A 15,802-nucleotide genomic window follows, 5' to 3' on the forward strand; every position below is an offset into this window, starting at 1 on the left:
AAGGATCTCAGAGTGCTTCAGAAGCCTTCAACCAAACTCAGCCCTGGTTTAAGCTGCTTCAAGCTCTACTTACGTGAATGGGAGTTGTACTCATTAATGTCACAGGTCAACCTGCAAACCACCCCTGTAAGGTAAGTTAGTGATCGCTTCACCCACCATTAAAAGGCAGCCACCTTCTCGAGGTGGGGGAAGAAGCTGCCGAACAGCAAAAAGCAACATTCCATAACAGTTTAGCACAGGAAAAGAAGAATAACGTAGCCACTTGGAACTGTACACTCTCTCCAAATGACATTGGAGTTAGGTAGGCAGAACATAACTACCCAAGTTTGAATTTTCCCAGAGTACTCGGTTAATGTCTCTGTACTTACCAAAAGTGCCATGGGATCTTTACTGACCACCGGTGGTCAAGACTTTGATTTTATATCTCTTTCAGGATCTGACCACTCTTGCAGCATGGCATATCCCAACACTGGGCTGTGAGCAGCCCTTTCTGCAGCATCCGAGGGTACTTCCTTGGAGGCCTCCCATCCAAATATGGACTCAGCCCATTCCTGTTTAGCACATGAGGCTGGTTGGGATCAGAGCATCTGGTGTGACCATTTCTTTCTGTCTCTCTTGTACATATGCATGCACATGCACTCTTACCCTGTCTGCCATTTTCTTTCAGAGGAAAATCTCAGGTGGGAGTAGAGTTCCCCAGATTCAGAGAATCAGTACAGTTCTGCATTTTTGTGGGGGGGGGGAGGTGCTGTGGGCCATAACTCTCCAAAGACCTATGTGGATTCCCTGTCTAGTGCTATCTGAGGTCAGAAGATTTACAGGAGTTACTGCAGCATTGGTGCTGCAGTAGTGGCCATGGAGTGTGTCCATGGCCGGTAGGTGAGGGTTCCCCAGGGAGAACTGCAAATGCTCCAGCTGCATGCAGATTTCCTGGACTTGGCCCTCTCTGAGAAGCATGTTCTCTTACTGTATTTTCAGTAGCTGTTTATTCCCTTTCGTAAACCAGAATCTCCTATAAACTTTAACTTACAACCATATTGATTATTTTATTTAAATGTTAAAAAAAAATCAATTTCTTCATTAAAGGAGACTGTCATTTCCTATGAGAATATTCATGAGCTTTGCTTTTTCAGTATGAGGTTATTATGTCTGATAACAGCTGGAGCTCGCAGTCTCATTACTAATCAGTGCTGGTGTTGGTATGAGCAGGCCTCAGCAGTTTCTTAGGCTATGTCTACATTACAGACCTTCCAGAGGCACAGCTGTACTAATGCAGCTGCACCACTGTAAGGTCTCCTGTGTAGTTGCTCTATGCTGATGGGAGACCTCTCTCCCGTTGGCATAATTAAACCCTCCCCAGTGGTCAGCAGTAGCTATGTCTGCGGGAGAGTATCTCCTGCCAACATAGTGCTGTCCACACTGGCGCTTTTGTCGGTGAAACTTCTGTCGGTTGGGTGGGGGAAACCAACCCCTGACTGACCTAAGTTTCACTGACAAAAGCACAGGTGTGGACAGTGTTATGTCAGCACGAGATGCTTTCCTGCCAACATAGCTACTGCTGTTCCTTGGGGGTGGTCTAATTATGCTGATGGGAGAACTCTCTCCTGTTGGCATAGAGTGGCTACAAGGGATACCTTACAGCAGCACAGTTGCAGTGGTACAGCTGTCCCACTGAAAAGTGTGTAGTGTAGACATAGCCTTAGACTCTGAAATCCCTTTTGCATGGCTGATCACTACAGTTCCTCACCTATTCTGTGGTCCTTGCCCTCCCTCCTTCCCCAGGCTACTTTCATACCTTTCCAGGTGGTTAGATGAAAACTCTGGATGACAGAGATTCGGGCTTTCCTAGAGCAGGATCCAAGAATCTCTTCCCCAGGCTCAGATTCAAGTAGATTGTATTGGCAGAGCAAGTTACACAAATCATAAAGTTGAGGTCTCTGCAATACAGCAAGCATCTGCCCAGGAGGGAGCATCAGAGAGAAGCTCATTTCTCCTCACTGAGCCCACCCTTTGGGACACTCCCCTCGGATCCAGCCAATGCAGAATAAGAGGATGTGCTGCTGCCCAGCACTGCACACAATGGCACTTTCTTTCAGCAGAGCCTCTTGCTGGGAAGGAAGTGGGAAGTGAAGTGGCCAGCAAGAGCTCAGCTGCAAAGGGGATCACTCTCCAATGCAGCTGCTGAAGGAGAACAGCAGGGCGAGGGAAACACAAATCCATGTGCTTGCTGCTCCAACTGCACCGATCCTAACCTTATAGGACTTTCTGCAGAAGGACTGGAAAAGGAACCAGCCTGGGAAGGCTAAGGGCTGCCTTCCCATCTCTATGAGCAGAGAGCTCTGCACAAGGCACCGATCCCTTCCCACTCCTCTTTGCCGAGAGTCTCCTCACACCTTGGGCAGAGTCTGTGGCAGAGGTGCAAACATACACTAAAATACAAGTGTGTGTGTGGAGGGCGTGGGCTTTGGGGTCAATTGGAGCCTTTATATATTGATTCATTGGGCTTAGCATCAAGCCTAATGTTGGTTTGTTTTCCTTCTTCCTGCTTATTCCCAGGTTTACACTTTCCGCTGTAACAGGAACATGTTGAAGGCTTTGTTCTGCTATGTAAGCCCTGACTTTATATTCTCCCATAACTGTCTGGAGAAAAACTAGCTTTCATTCGGGCTCCTATCCTAGTGTCTGTGTGTGTATTTTCAGGTTCGTGTCCTTATGTCCATTAATTCTTTAGCATTCCAAATCTGCAGCAAGAATCAGTAATATAAGTAACCTCTCTTTCATTATCTTTCTGCTTTCCATTTTTATTTTAAACTGCAAGCTCAGACACTTGTGCATATAGAACTTTGTTTATTTTTTAATTTTGAACTGGGTTTCTCAATCCCATCAGATTTTTTGTGATGGGTTTATGTTATGCATATAACGGAGGATGGGAGATTATGCTGTTGTTGCTGATATTTCCCAAGAAGATCAGCCCAGAACCAACTCTTGCTCTGCAAGGGAAATGAGCCATACTAAATGTCCACTCTGAATAGACACACCCAGGGCCGTCCAGAGGATTCAGAGGGCCTGGGGCAAACTGGGGGAGCCGCGGCGCTTGTACTCACCCGATGGCGGTCCGGGTCTTTAGCAGCATTTCGGCAGCAGGGGGCCCTTCAGTCGCTCCAGGTCTTCGGCAGCACTGAAGGACCCCCTGCCACTGAAATGCCACTGAAGATCCGGACCACTGCCGGGCCAGAGCTCGCAGGGCCCCTGCAGGGTCTGGGGCTTGGGGCAAATTGCCCCACTTGTCCCCGGGTCCTGGGCACTCCGGGGTTAGATATGCTGGACCATTTGCTGACATTATTATACACTATTTATACCATGAGTAGAGCTGGCCTGTGGCTTGTTTCTGTAGGGTTGCTTGTGAGTGCTGAGCTACTGACAGTGGGTTTGTTTGTTTTGAAAGCACTGAAGCATTTGTTTAAAGGGGAAAAACACATTTAAAAAGTACGTGGATTTTTGTGAATAGAAGACAAATGCATCAGGTTTGAGGCCTACTAACCTCGACAATGTCCTTTTAAGTTATCTGTGCAAGGAAAAAAGGATGGTTAAGGAAGAAAGGATACAGTCTATATTTAGTGGACATATTCCAAAGCCTTGAACAGATAAACATTGACTTCATAAGGAAGATTGTTCCTCTAATTGACTGATAAACTACATGATTAACAGTAAATATAGCCAAATCCCTGCAGCCCAATCCATCTCTCACTGAAGTCAGTTGGAGTCTTTCCACTGGCTTCAGAGGAAGTTGGATCAAATCCTACGTTTGTGTAATGTGTAGGACATAGCACACTTATATAAAAAGTCTTGGACTCTGTTGACTGTTGTGGAGTTGATCTAGTCCATGTTAAGTGTCTGAATTGTTATATAGGCCAAGCTAAAAGGAATCTTCAGATCTTTGAGATGGATGAGTGCCATATATATATGTTGCTGTTTAAGAGGGAGCTACCGTGTGTCTCTTGAAGCGTAATTTCATATAACAAAAACAGATTTTCCCAAGAAGTTGACTTAGTTAGAAGATACAGGCTGATCCCCAAATCAACAATGTGCCATTCTGCTGTAGCTGAATTGGGAGCACTTTCACCTCTGATCAGATGTGCAAGTTGAAAACTCACATCAGACTTTAGGTTAATGTCTGTTTGGTTGAAATTTTAAACCCAGCTTTCCAGTGGCTGAGCAGGTGGATAGTAAAAAAAAAAATCCTATAGCATTGTTCAGAAAATATGGGGAAAACCCTCACCTGTCCTGTCTGACATTCCCATTCTCAAAAACAAATAGATTCTAATGCTCAAAGCTGTGTATAAGCTACAGCTGGGGGTCTGATTGAACAATCAGACTTGATGGTCCTTGTACAATCAGTATGTAAACCACTTTCAAACTTTAATAGCTTATTCTAATTACTCCTGGAGTAGCCTGTTCTTATTGGACAGATCTGTACTGTCAATTCAAATGCATTATTTTAACAAACTCAATTCCCGCATATTCAAAATGAATAATATTTCATCACTCATCTGCATAAATTTTCACACACGTTCAGCCTTGTTGATCAGGCCTGAGACCTGTGTCCCTTTTCGTTTCAGTGAAAGACAATGAGTGCCTTACCTAAGGAACCTTATAATGATTGCTGACTTATCAAGCAAGAGATGTAAAGATACAGCTTGCTGTGGGCTGAATAGCTACAGTCCCTTATAATCAAAGAGCCTCCAGGTTTCAGTCCTGAGGTCCTTACTCAGGTTTTACTCTGTGCTTACTCAGACAGAACTTCAACTGATTTTAATGGAAGTTGTGCCTGAGGAAGAACTCAGGAGCTGGTTCAGTATGTACTCCAGCTGTACTTTAACCCATGACCTATACCTTAACTTTGCCTTGTTGTTTTATCTTGTATATCTGATACCCTCCCTTTCACTGCTTACATAAGAAAATAGCTTGTGCTGTCAACAGGTCTGTTTAACCTTTAATAAAAAAATTAGTAACTGAAATCAAAGGACCAACTCTTGAAGCCCTTACCTGGGCAAAATTCCCATTGAAGTCAGTAGTAACTTTGCCTGAGTGATGGCTGTGTAAATTCCGAGTAAGGATCTCAGAATTTTGCCCAATGAGCTTTGCTGCTGTTCTACTGAAAAACAGCAAAGAAGAGCACAGGCAGTAAGGAAAGAGAAATGAATACATTAATTGGACCTCACTGTAATTTGTATTTAATGGCTTTATTGGAGGATCTGTTTGACTAGACCAGGTTTTTTTAATTCTCATTTTCATAGGCTATCTAATGTGCAGAAATGTCAATTCTGAGCATATGTTCATGCCTCTGGAGTCTTGCTCAGACATTAGAGAAACATTTTCTAATCCAAAAGATAAACGCTTCTGTTGCAGTTGTGGGAGGGAGATTGTTTTCATTGCAGCAGGTGTTGCCTATTAGTTCTACTAGAATTAAACACGGTAAGCTGGGCTTTAAATGAGGTGCATAATCAAGCCCTTACATCATTGTGAGATGTACCGTACTTGAACCTTTTGCTTGTTGAGGCTGTATTTCCTCCATGAAGCATCCTGTTTTGCAATCCTCTGAATTCCTCATGTGCCATACAGTATTAGGGATTTCGTCACCTACTGGGCACACAGACTATACTTTCTGTAGAATACTGAAAATGGGGTTGGAGGGCAGGGGGAGAGAGATAAGCCAATCGTTTCCTCATTTTCTGGTGGCAATCTACGAAAGTTGGCTTTATTTTTTCCCCTTTCTTTGGCACATTCCCCTTCTGGCCTGTGGACTTGCAGTGTTTCTGAGTTTGGTGACTGCATCCTTTTTAGGAGGAGATCGTAGTTCATTTCTGTTCAGTTGCTTCAGGTCACATCTTGTTCTTAAGTGCTCTTGGCTGTTTTATTTCTTCCTTCACTCATGTCATGGACAAAATGTCTGGAATATTTTGTCACTATTTTGTAGATTAAAATCCTTAAGGACTTGAATCAAAGTCAGTGGATTTACTTGGTAATTGCACTGACATAACTGAGGGAAGGATATGGTTCCTGGTATTTCTACTTAATTGTATGTCTTCCTTCTTACCTTTCCCTGTTCATTCTGGGCCAGATTTCAGACTCTGCAGATTTCACTGGAGTTACTTGGTTTAACATTAGGGTGACCATATTTCTCAAAGGGAAAACAGGACACTGCACGCTGCCACTCCCCCACCTCTTCCCCTCCCCCACAGGGCTGGCCCGAGCCACTCATCTGCCTCCCCCTCCCCCCACACACACACGCAGGGCTGGCTCAAGCCCCCCTCCCCATGCGGGCAGCAGGCAGGGCTTGGGCGAGTAGTGAGACACATACTAGATAGGGTGACCATATTTCCCAAAGGCTGGGGCTGGCATCACTACTTGCTCGAGCCCTGCCTGCCCTCACCGGACCCCTGCCTCCCCTCCTCGGCATGGGGCTGGCATAGCTGCTGACCCCTGCTTCACATTCCTCCGTATGCCACTTTTTTGACAAAAATGGGCATTTGTCCCGTTTGCTCTTGCCAACTCATAAAGTTAGCAAAAGCAAATGGGACAAATGCCCACTTTTGCCAAAGAAGTTGGGGTGGCCTGGACAAGGCTTAAAAAAGGGAGTGTCCAGGCCAAAATGGACCACATGGTCATCCTAATTAATGTGGATGTGACTGAGACCAAAATCTGGCCTTTTCTGTTCAAGAAACATTCCTCTGAAGCACTGCCTGCCTGTTATTTTGTATAAAACTGACTTAGAACGTGCTTTGAATCTAGCTACACCCCTGCTGCCTTTTTCACAGATTGTACTACAATCACAGTGGAATTTATTTAGCGTTAACTTTCTGTTCTTCAGTTTCAGTGACATCAAGCTACTGAATACATTGAAGAAAAACGGGCTCACTCCAACTTTTGCTGAAATAAAAAAAAAATACGGTGCCATCTTTGTGTGATTAATTGGACTAGTCAGTGGCTGGTCATCTATGAAATTCTGGTTAAAATCCACCTTATCTGATCAGTGTGAGCAAAGCAGGGGCCTGATGAGATTGCAGCAGAAGATTGCCAGTGAAATGAATCTGGGCCATAACTATATCTGTTCAGAGCTTAGCATCGCTTATTGGCGCATGTGTGAGAGGGGGTGGAAAGAAAGGAAGGGTGTTTGTTAGGACACATTCTACTCTAAGTGAATATTTTTCGAGCTTCAAAGTATCTTTCTGCATCAGAAAGAGGCAGTTTTTCCTCATCCCACTAGAGGGTGGGTGCAGTTTGCAGAAGGCTACATTGTGGCTGGTAACTAGCTTAGCAAAAAACACAACAGGAGTGTGAATGCTAATTAATCACCAACAAACACGGTGCAGTTGCCAGAAAAGGCAGTTAGTCCTTAAAATGTTTTAGCTTTGGGCTGGACACCCTCTTTTTTTCTCTCTCTCAGCAATCCAAACTCTTTAATCTGAAAATGGTTTTTTAAAAATAAATAAGTACAAAATTGGAATAAGTTAAATGTTTCCATATTCCAGTGATTTAAAATAAAGAAAAAGGGGGAAAAAAATTCCTTACTAACAAACTGATGGAAAGTCCTGGGGTTGCCGTGTCCCATCAGGCTCAGAGCTGTAGAGTTTATGCAGGGCTTGTTCAATAGGGATGGCAGAAATTGGACAAATTCTGGATTTGATTGTATTTTCTTTTGATCAAGTGATATGTTGCAAAATCACTATTTGCAAAAAATAACAACAAACGAAGAAACAAGCAAAAGAAAACAAAACAAAATAAAAAAACACCCAACAACCCTTGCCTGTGAATTCCCCTCTGGATAATGGAAAGTGACACATCCATAAAATAAATATCTACAGTTTGGAGAGAACCTGATTAATTGCTTTAATATCAGTAGCTTTTGGGGCCAACTTTTCACAGGCCTTCTTCAGGAACAGCAAGCCAAATGTTGTCATTCTAGTCTTATTATTTTCCCTGATTTATTGGTTTGTGTCATTAACTTTAGTGGGACATAATCATAATTTTCAAGGAATTAATAGAATCTTGGTTTAAAGCAAAGTTGCCTGATTAAATTCCTTGACTCCCTAACGTCTGTCCAAGAAACCATGGAACAAAGATGGAAGAGAGAAGTAAAACAATGATTAAAGGTTTTGGGGTGGGAGGTTCCCTAGGAAGAAATTAAAAGGATCAGGATTATTTTGGAGACGAGTAAGACAAGGAAAGAGGGACAGAAATAATGAATAGCTCAGGGAAAGGAACTTATGTTAATTCTTCCATAATAAAAGAAGATACCAGATGAAATTAAAAAGCAACACATTTAAGAAGATAAATAAAGGGAGCTACCATTTAATCCCATGTTAAATTTATTCGTGGAACCCAGTGCTGCAGGCTACAGTAAGGATCCAAAGATGATATGACATGTATTTTAATAAAAATAGCTTCGGCAGTTAGATTAGTCAGGATAAAAAGGAAATGACACAGGATATCAATCCTCAGGCTTCAGGGCATGAGCAGATCACCTGCTGGTGTCAAGAGGACATTTCTGTGGAATGATTTTACTTAATTGTACAACATTACAGTAATTGTGGTATAGTTTTGCACAACTGTCCAGGTGCAGGATATAATATTGCACAGTTGACCCAGGTGCATTATGGGTTTGTTTGTTTTTTTACCTTCCTTTTAAGCATCATGTATTGGCCACTTCTCGAGACAGAATGTAAGAGTAAGTGGATCACTGGGTCTGTTCCAGCATGGTAGTTCCTGTGTTTCATTCCATATAGAGAGTAAACAAAAACACTGCCAATAGAGGGTCCTTGCCAGTTTATGAGCAATGGGAATGCTTTGCTGCTTTATCTGCCATGATTATTGAAATGTGACATGACATTGGCCTACAGCTCTGTGGAATCTCATATGTGGGGCTAAATCCACACCTGGTGCAACCTTGTTGAAGTCAGTGGAGCTGCATCAAGCATGAATTTGGCCTGCTGTCTTTGAGCATCTGTGGCACCTTTTGTCATGATTAAAGCACCTGGAGAGCTGTCGGAAGCTTTCTTCTCAACATTGGGTTGTGCTCTTTCCCAAAGAAGAGTGCCTTGTGGCATTGCCAACCACATTTCTCAGTCACTAGATCTTATGGAGCTTGTATCTTTATCTTCCCTTTCCCACTTTTTTTTTTTTTTAAAAATTACTGTGCAGAGCAGACAATTGAAGTGGCAAACATGATTCAGTGTTTGGCACATTATTGTCAATATCTAGGCTAATACACAAGGTGAATAGGTATGGGATAGCTGGCATTATGGATTGGTGATGGAAAGCACATTGCAGTGGTGCAAGATAGGAGGAGGAGAAGTGGCATACCATAGGTACTTTTTTTCTTTTTATGGGCACTGTTTAATTCCACTCTGCACTTAAATGTCATAAAAAAGGAAATTTACTGCTAATATGGCACCCAGGTTTACAGGTGATGCTAAACTAACCGGATGAGAAAATGATGTGGAGCAAAGGACTCAAAATTTGAAAGATCTACCTAGGCATGAATAAGAGTAAATAAATGGCTCATAACTGCACATCTAAGGCTTGAATTACAGGAATTTATGGGTGGGTCCAAACCCACTGAAGTCTGAGTTGCAGCTGCTGATACTAGGGCTAAATTCAGCCCAATGTGTTTAACAGGCTAAGGATATGTCTACACTTAACATGCTACAGCGATTAAGCTGCAGCAGTGCTGCTGTAGTGCTTCAGTGTAGATCCTACCTACACCAATAGGAGGGATTCTCCTATCTGTCTGAGAAGTGATAGTTAGGTCAACAGAAGAATTCTTCTGTCAACTAGCTCTGTCTGCACTGGGGTTTCTGTCTCTCAGGGTTGTGGGTTTTTCATATCCCTGAGAGATGAAGCTATACTGAACTAAATTCCTAAGGTAGACCATCCCTTAGCCTGAAGTATGGCACAGAGGTGGACCTAGGAGTGTAGCTGGAACCATGAAACTGTTGTCCTAATGACTTATGACCATGGTTCCAATGGCTAAGAAAAGAATACTGGAAGAGATCAGAAAGGGTATGCTGGTAGACCACATGCCAAAATACATTATCCTAAACACTCTTTTATTCTCATTTACACTATGTGTACACTATTGTGCTCAATTTCAGGTATTATACAACAGAAAGGACAGCAAGGGGAAAGAGAAGGTCTAGAGGTGATGTAACAGGGTGGCTTGTGTCTTTAAGGAACAAAGAGGCCTTGAGCTAGTCAGCCATGTTCAGTTAGCCCTGCTGGCATTGTGATTTCCCCCCAAGCCTTCTCTGTGCACCCTTGTCAGCTGCTTGCAGCTGGGGCTCAGGGCCATCCTGCCTGGAAGGATTCCCATTCCAGCTGCCCCCTTGACCCAAACAGCCAGCAGGCCCCATTCCCATCCAGCAGCCCTTTTGGTTGGGCTCTATAGCCTCATGGACCTTGGTGTGACTGCACCATTGTAGTTATGCCACTGTTCTGGATCAGGCTTTAGCGAGTACGTTGCATATCGGTAAAGTCAACATGTACGTGTCTGAGAGGAAAAAGAAACTTGAGAATTAGACACTGGGTCTTGTGTGGAGACAGCCTTGAAGTTAATGAATAGGTCCTGCTCTTCATGCTGAAACAGGATGTGGAGCTGGGGTAGCCACCCAGATCAGGGCCTGCCCACTGATTGGCCTGCCACCATGTTTGGGCAGGCAATCCAGTAGTACCAGGAAGGGTGTGGGTCAGGGTGTGGTGTCACAGAGGGAAGGCCTGTCTACATTCTGTGGTGACAGCCAAGCCCTGCAGGCCAGGAGCTTCTATGTGTGGGGTGAGTGTGGGGAAAACTTGCTGTCCAATATACCATGCCTCAGGTGGCACCTCCTCACAGTGTCACACCCTTTGGTGGAAGAGCCTTCTCCCCTCCCCCATCCTGGGGGCAGGACCCAACCAGACCTCCCTCTGCCTCTGCATCTCCCACCTCCAGGAGCAGGACCCTCCCTATGCTTTCAATAGCACTCTATACCTCCAAAAACAGGGTACAATATTTTCTGGAAACTTTTTAGTATTGTATGCAACAGGGAGAAATGAAAACACATAATATCAAAGATGTACTTTTTTCTTTGGGGAACTTTATTGTACACTTGCTGGTAAATAGACTCTGAAAGCCAATAGGCCTTTCCAATACCATGTTTTAATTGATGACTCGACACCCATGGATAGCTGCTGAAGACAGGCCAATATTTTAGTTTGGATGGAGAGAGAGAGGTTCTAAATAGAGAGAGCCAATGTCATAAAGCTGATAGTTAAAGTCATGTTTGTAGATGAGATCACCCAGTGATCTGACGTAGAGGGAAGGGAGGAGAGGAGAGGGTGGAGGAACTCCCACCAAAAGGGGGCATGTGAAGGTGAAGTACCCACCAAAAGAGAATGAAACAGCATCTGAAAGGTAGGAGGAGAATCAGGAGATGATGGAGTTATGAAAACCCAGGGAAGACAACATTTCAAGGAGAATGTGGTTGACAGTGTCAAAGGCATCCTATAGGCTGGCGAAGATGAGGTTGGAGGCTGAAGATGGAGAACTTCAAGATGTTCAGTCTGACTGACTGAAAGCCTCTCCTACTCCTTTTTATTTGTGAGGTTGTTTTTTATTCTCCCTATTATACTCACTTAAGGCAGGATTCTGCCACCCTTCCACAGAGTAGTACCTTCCTCTAGAAGTGGTCCCATTTATTTGAATTGGATTATTCACAGACTAAGGGCTAGGTTTTTAAAAGGAATTTAGATTGAAATTAGTGGGAGTTAGCTGCCTAAGTAGCTTTAAAAATCTTTCCCTAAACTACTACTCACTGTGAGTGTGGGTGGGAGAATCTGGCCTTAATGAAGTGAAAAAATTGGATGGCTTAATTCACATTGCAGGTGATGCTGCTTTTAGGGCCTAATTCTTAACATATCAGTAAAGCCATTGGAATGACACAAATTTGGCTCACAGAGTTTGCATGTATGTGCAGCATGCATGCCAGGCATCTTTAAAGAAAGAGACTGTTTTATCCTTTTCTGTATCTTCTTCATATAATTCACCCACAGCAGCCCAGGCAAGTCTTTTCTTGATCTGGAGATAGTTTCAGTTTCACATATATATATATATATATATATATATGGTTTTCAAAGAACCATCTCAACCAGTCACCAAAGTAAGAGCTGTAAAAACAAGAAAAATAATAATCCAACTCTTTGGAAGCCAAATCAAACCATAGTGAAATACAGATCTCTGATAGCTGCCCAAAAAACTGAAACCAATCAGTCGTAAAACAAATGCCTTTAAATCAACAAATCGAGAACCCAAGAAATATCAAGTGAGATTAATCACTATCAATTGTTCCAAGTTTTTTTTTAAATGGGTAGGGTAAGAGGGAATTAATCTTGCAGACTTTACATACTTTTTTTTTAAAGGCAGCAGTTATCCAAGTCAGTAAAAATGAGGTAATTTATATTGCAAAACTCTTTGGATGAGAACAAGGCTCACAAACTAAAATCCTAAACTACATCTACCCGCAGCAGAAAATTGATGGAAATCAGGAGAATAGCACCTTGTGTGTTTATTCTTCCTAGCAGAAAACAATTGACTCTTCAGAACTTGTTTCAGAACGACTGAAAGCAGATGGCTTTGCAGATGCTTTACAGCCCAGAAGCATCAGGGTGGTTATGGATTCCTGGGGACTTGTGTTGTATTTTCTTGCCTCAGACTTGAACTGAAAGACAAGCTGAACTGGGAACCAAAAAACTCTGTGATATAGGAGCTCTCAAGCACTGATTTGCAATGCAGAGAGAATGGGAAGATAGCTGTACTCTTTCTTCAGTTATAATTCTTTATTGTTTTATGATGGTAGCATCTAGAGGGCATGGCCTCATTGTCATAGGCAATGTATGAAACAGGCGTTTCCTTCCCTGAATAATTTATAGTTAATGTTTAATTCTACAGCAGGAAGCCAGTCAGCAGAAAGCTGTGGGAGATACTAGGTTGAAGCTGTACAGTCAAATAGGGAGAGGCTCAGACCTGTGTTAAGGATGCTACTGTCTTCCATTACTGAATACAGTTCCTTGTTCAGTGTTTGAGGAAAGTGGTGATTTCTATGGTATTTTCCCATTGTCTCATGACAGGAATTGGGAAAACAGATGATCCAGTGAGTGGAAATGAAGCTGGATTTTGTTACAATGCAGAGATCTAATAAGACTCTCATAAATCTCAGTTTTTGAGTCCTTCCAAACAAACCAGGTACAGTGTAAAGCAACCACCTTAAATTACAAGTACCCCATAAGCTTCACTTGCCAAAACACTAGAACTGAGATCATTATTTGTATTCTAGACTAATGAGGACAAATATATAAAATATATTGAATTCCCACGTTTTTATATATATATATGCTGTGTGTGTATACATATCAATACATGAGAATTGTTTTTATTTAATATATTCTCATTAGTTTAGAAACTAGACAGGTATATTTGATATAATATCTTTACATGAGGTTTATTGCTAATAATTGTTCCACATTTTTATTTTTACCACTCTGCCAAAGCAGATATACACAACATTTAGTTAAGGATTCTGGGTAGTGTAGTCCACAAGCAACTTCCTGTACTAAGTACTACTTTAATTACAGCTACAATTAGAGGGCATTCACAACACCATGACCTACATCCAGGGAAGTCCCTTGCAAGTCAGTGGGAGCACTCGTGTATTTGAAGCTGAGCATGTGCTTAAGCATTTTACTGGCTAGGGGCCCATGTGCACATTTTGTTAAAGTGCTGTAATTTATAACTTATTAAAATTACATCATAGGAAGATTCCAGATCAAAATGCTCAGTTTGCAGGTCAAAAGATGATTTTTCTAGCTGCCAGCACAGCAAACTCAGCCTGGGATCTTTTCTTATTTCTCACCATCACAACTGATCATTGATGCTGTGGAGGGGCTGTTACTGAGAGAAAGTGTTAGTGAAAAGATAGCTCCTGTGTTTGATCTGAATATGATAAGGCTGGGGCTCAGTCTGATCTTGTTTGGCAAGGAGTTCCATCCATGGGATCCTGCGGTCCTCAGGGCCCAAGAGTCTGAACCTGAGTGCGTCCAGCTGCACTAGGAGAGTGATGAAGCAGTGGAATGGGTTACCTAGGGAGGAGGTGGATTCTCCATCCTTAGACGTTTTTAAGGCCCAGCTTGATAAAGCCCTGGCTGGGATGATTTAGTTGGGGTTGGTCCTGCTTTGAGCAGGGAGTTGCAATAAGATGACCTCCTGAGGTATCTTCCAACCCTAATCTTCTGTGATTCTATGATTGTCCTTTCGGAATGCAGTTGTCTTGGTGGGTTGCAGATGGAGATAGCTAGGTCCTAACTGATGACGGTCTTTTAAATTAGGGCCAGGACTTTGAATTCAGTCTGGAAGTGAATGGGAAGCCTGTAGAGTAGTTGGAGAAGTAGTCTGATGAGAGATAAATGAGTAGTTGCTTCTCTGTGATGTCTGTTTATCACCCCAATGCACAGCAACTTGCAATAGTGTATCCCAGAGATGAAAAAGAAATGGATCACAGTGGCAAGATCTTTGTGATAGAGGGAGGGTTGAAAGCCCTCAGTCAGTAGTGATGCCAGTGTATTGGTCAGCACCTCAAAGTGTTTTCTTTGGTGCACCATCATCACATTTCTCTTCCATTCCATCTGTTTGCTTACTCCTTCTAGGCACTGGAGGCTGTAGCAGTTGAGAAGTTATAAAGCTGCATGCCATCTGTATCCTGGTGAGACTGGGGTCCATGGCATCTCACAAATCTTCTGAGCAATCTCTTAGAATAGTGTGGAAGAGGATTTGGGAAGCAGTAGACCTGGAGTTGGCTGTAAAAGCAGAAATGCCTGAACCAAATCCTGATATCCAAACAACCCCATACTTGGGTGTTTGAAAATCGGATCATCATTGCAATTAGGCCTTATTTCTCGGTAATATGTTTTTTTATTTGATGTTTCATACACTTGCTGGTTGTTATGAAATGACTTTAGAACACTGCACATGGCTGGATGTTGGGAATACTGTATAGCTATTTATAATGCCCTGTAAATGCATGCAATTCTTTTCCCTATGTTAATGTTCCATTTCCTAACACGTCTTCTAGGTATTCTGTTTCAAGGAATTAATTGAACATCTTGGGTGCTCAAGGTCATTCACTCTTTGGCCTTAGTCAACATCTGAGGCATGCTACAATCACTCTCAAATGTTCTCCTTAGCATGTTGTATTGCTTAAGCACCTTGTAGGAATGTGGTATATCACTGGATAAATTATTCACCATGATATCGCTAGAACTGCTGGTTTGGCATTTAATTCCAGTGGGATACAGAATGTTTCAAACCACGCTCCTTAACATTTGCATTTACTAGAACACCTGGTGGAAGGATGTATTAAAAGTACAAGCTCTAAGAAACCCCCCAAGAGAGCACATGTTAGTGTGTAACTCTGCATTTTCCCACCAGGTCTGTACCCTAATTACATGGATTTTCAGATGTGAGTACTGCTGGTTCTGCCGACCTGCAGAATGTATTATGGCTCCTGCCATTGGTGTGCTGAATGCAGAATCAACAGTCTCCTCTGGAGGCATGTGCTTTGTTTGTGTCATAATGAAGGCTTGTAATGGAGGGTACACTTGGTTACCTCCCAGTATAGCCAGACAATCAGAAGTGGGGAGACTGTGGGGAGCTGTGTGAATGGATGAGGGGCTCCCTCTTTTCAGGAAAGTGCTGAAATCCCAACATTTTCCTGAT

The sequence above is a fragment of the Chelonoidis abingdonii genome, chromosome 7 (assembly GCF_003597395.2).
Source record: "Chelonoidis abingdonii isolate Lonesome George chromosome 7, CheloAbing_2.0, whole genome shotgun sequence".
Classification (NCBI taxonomy): Eukaryota; Metazoa; Chordata; order Testudines; family Testudinidae; genus Chelonoidis; species Chelonoidis abingdonii.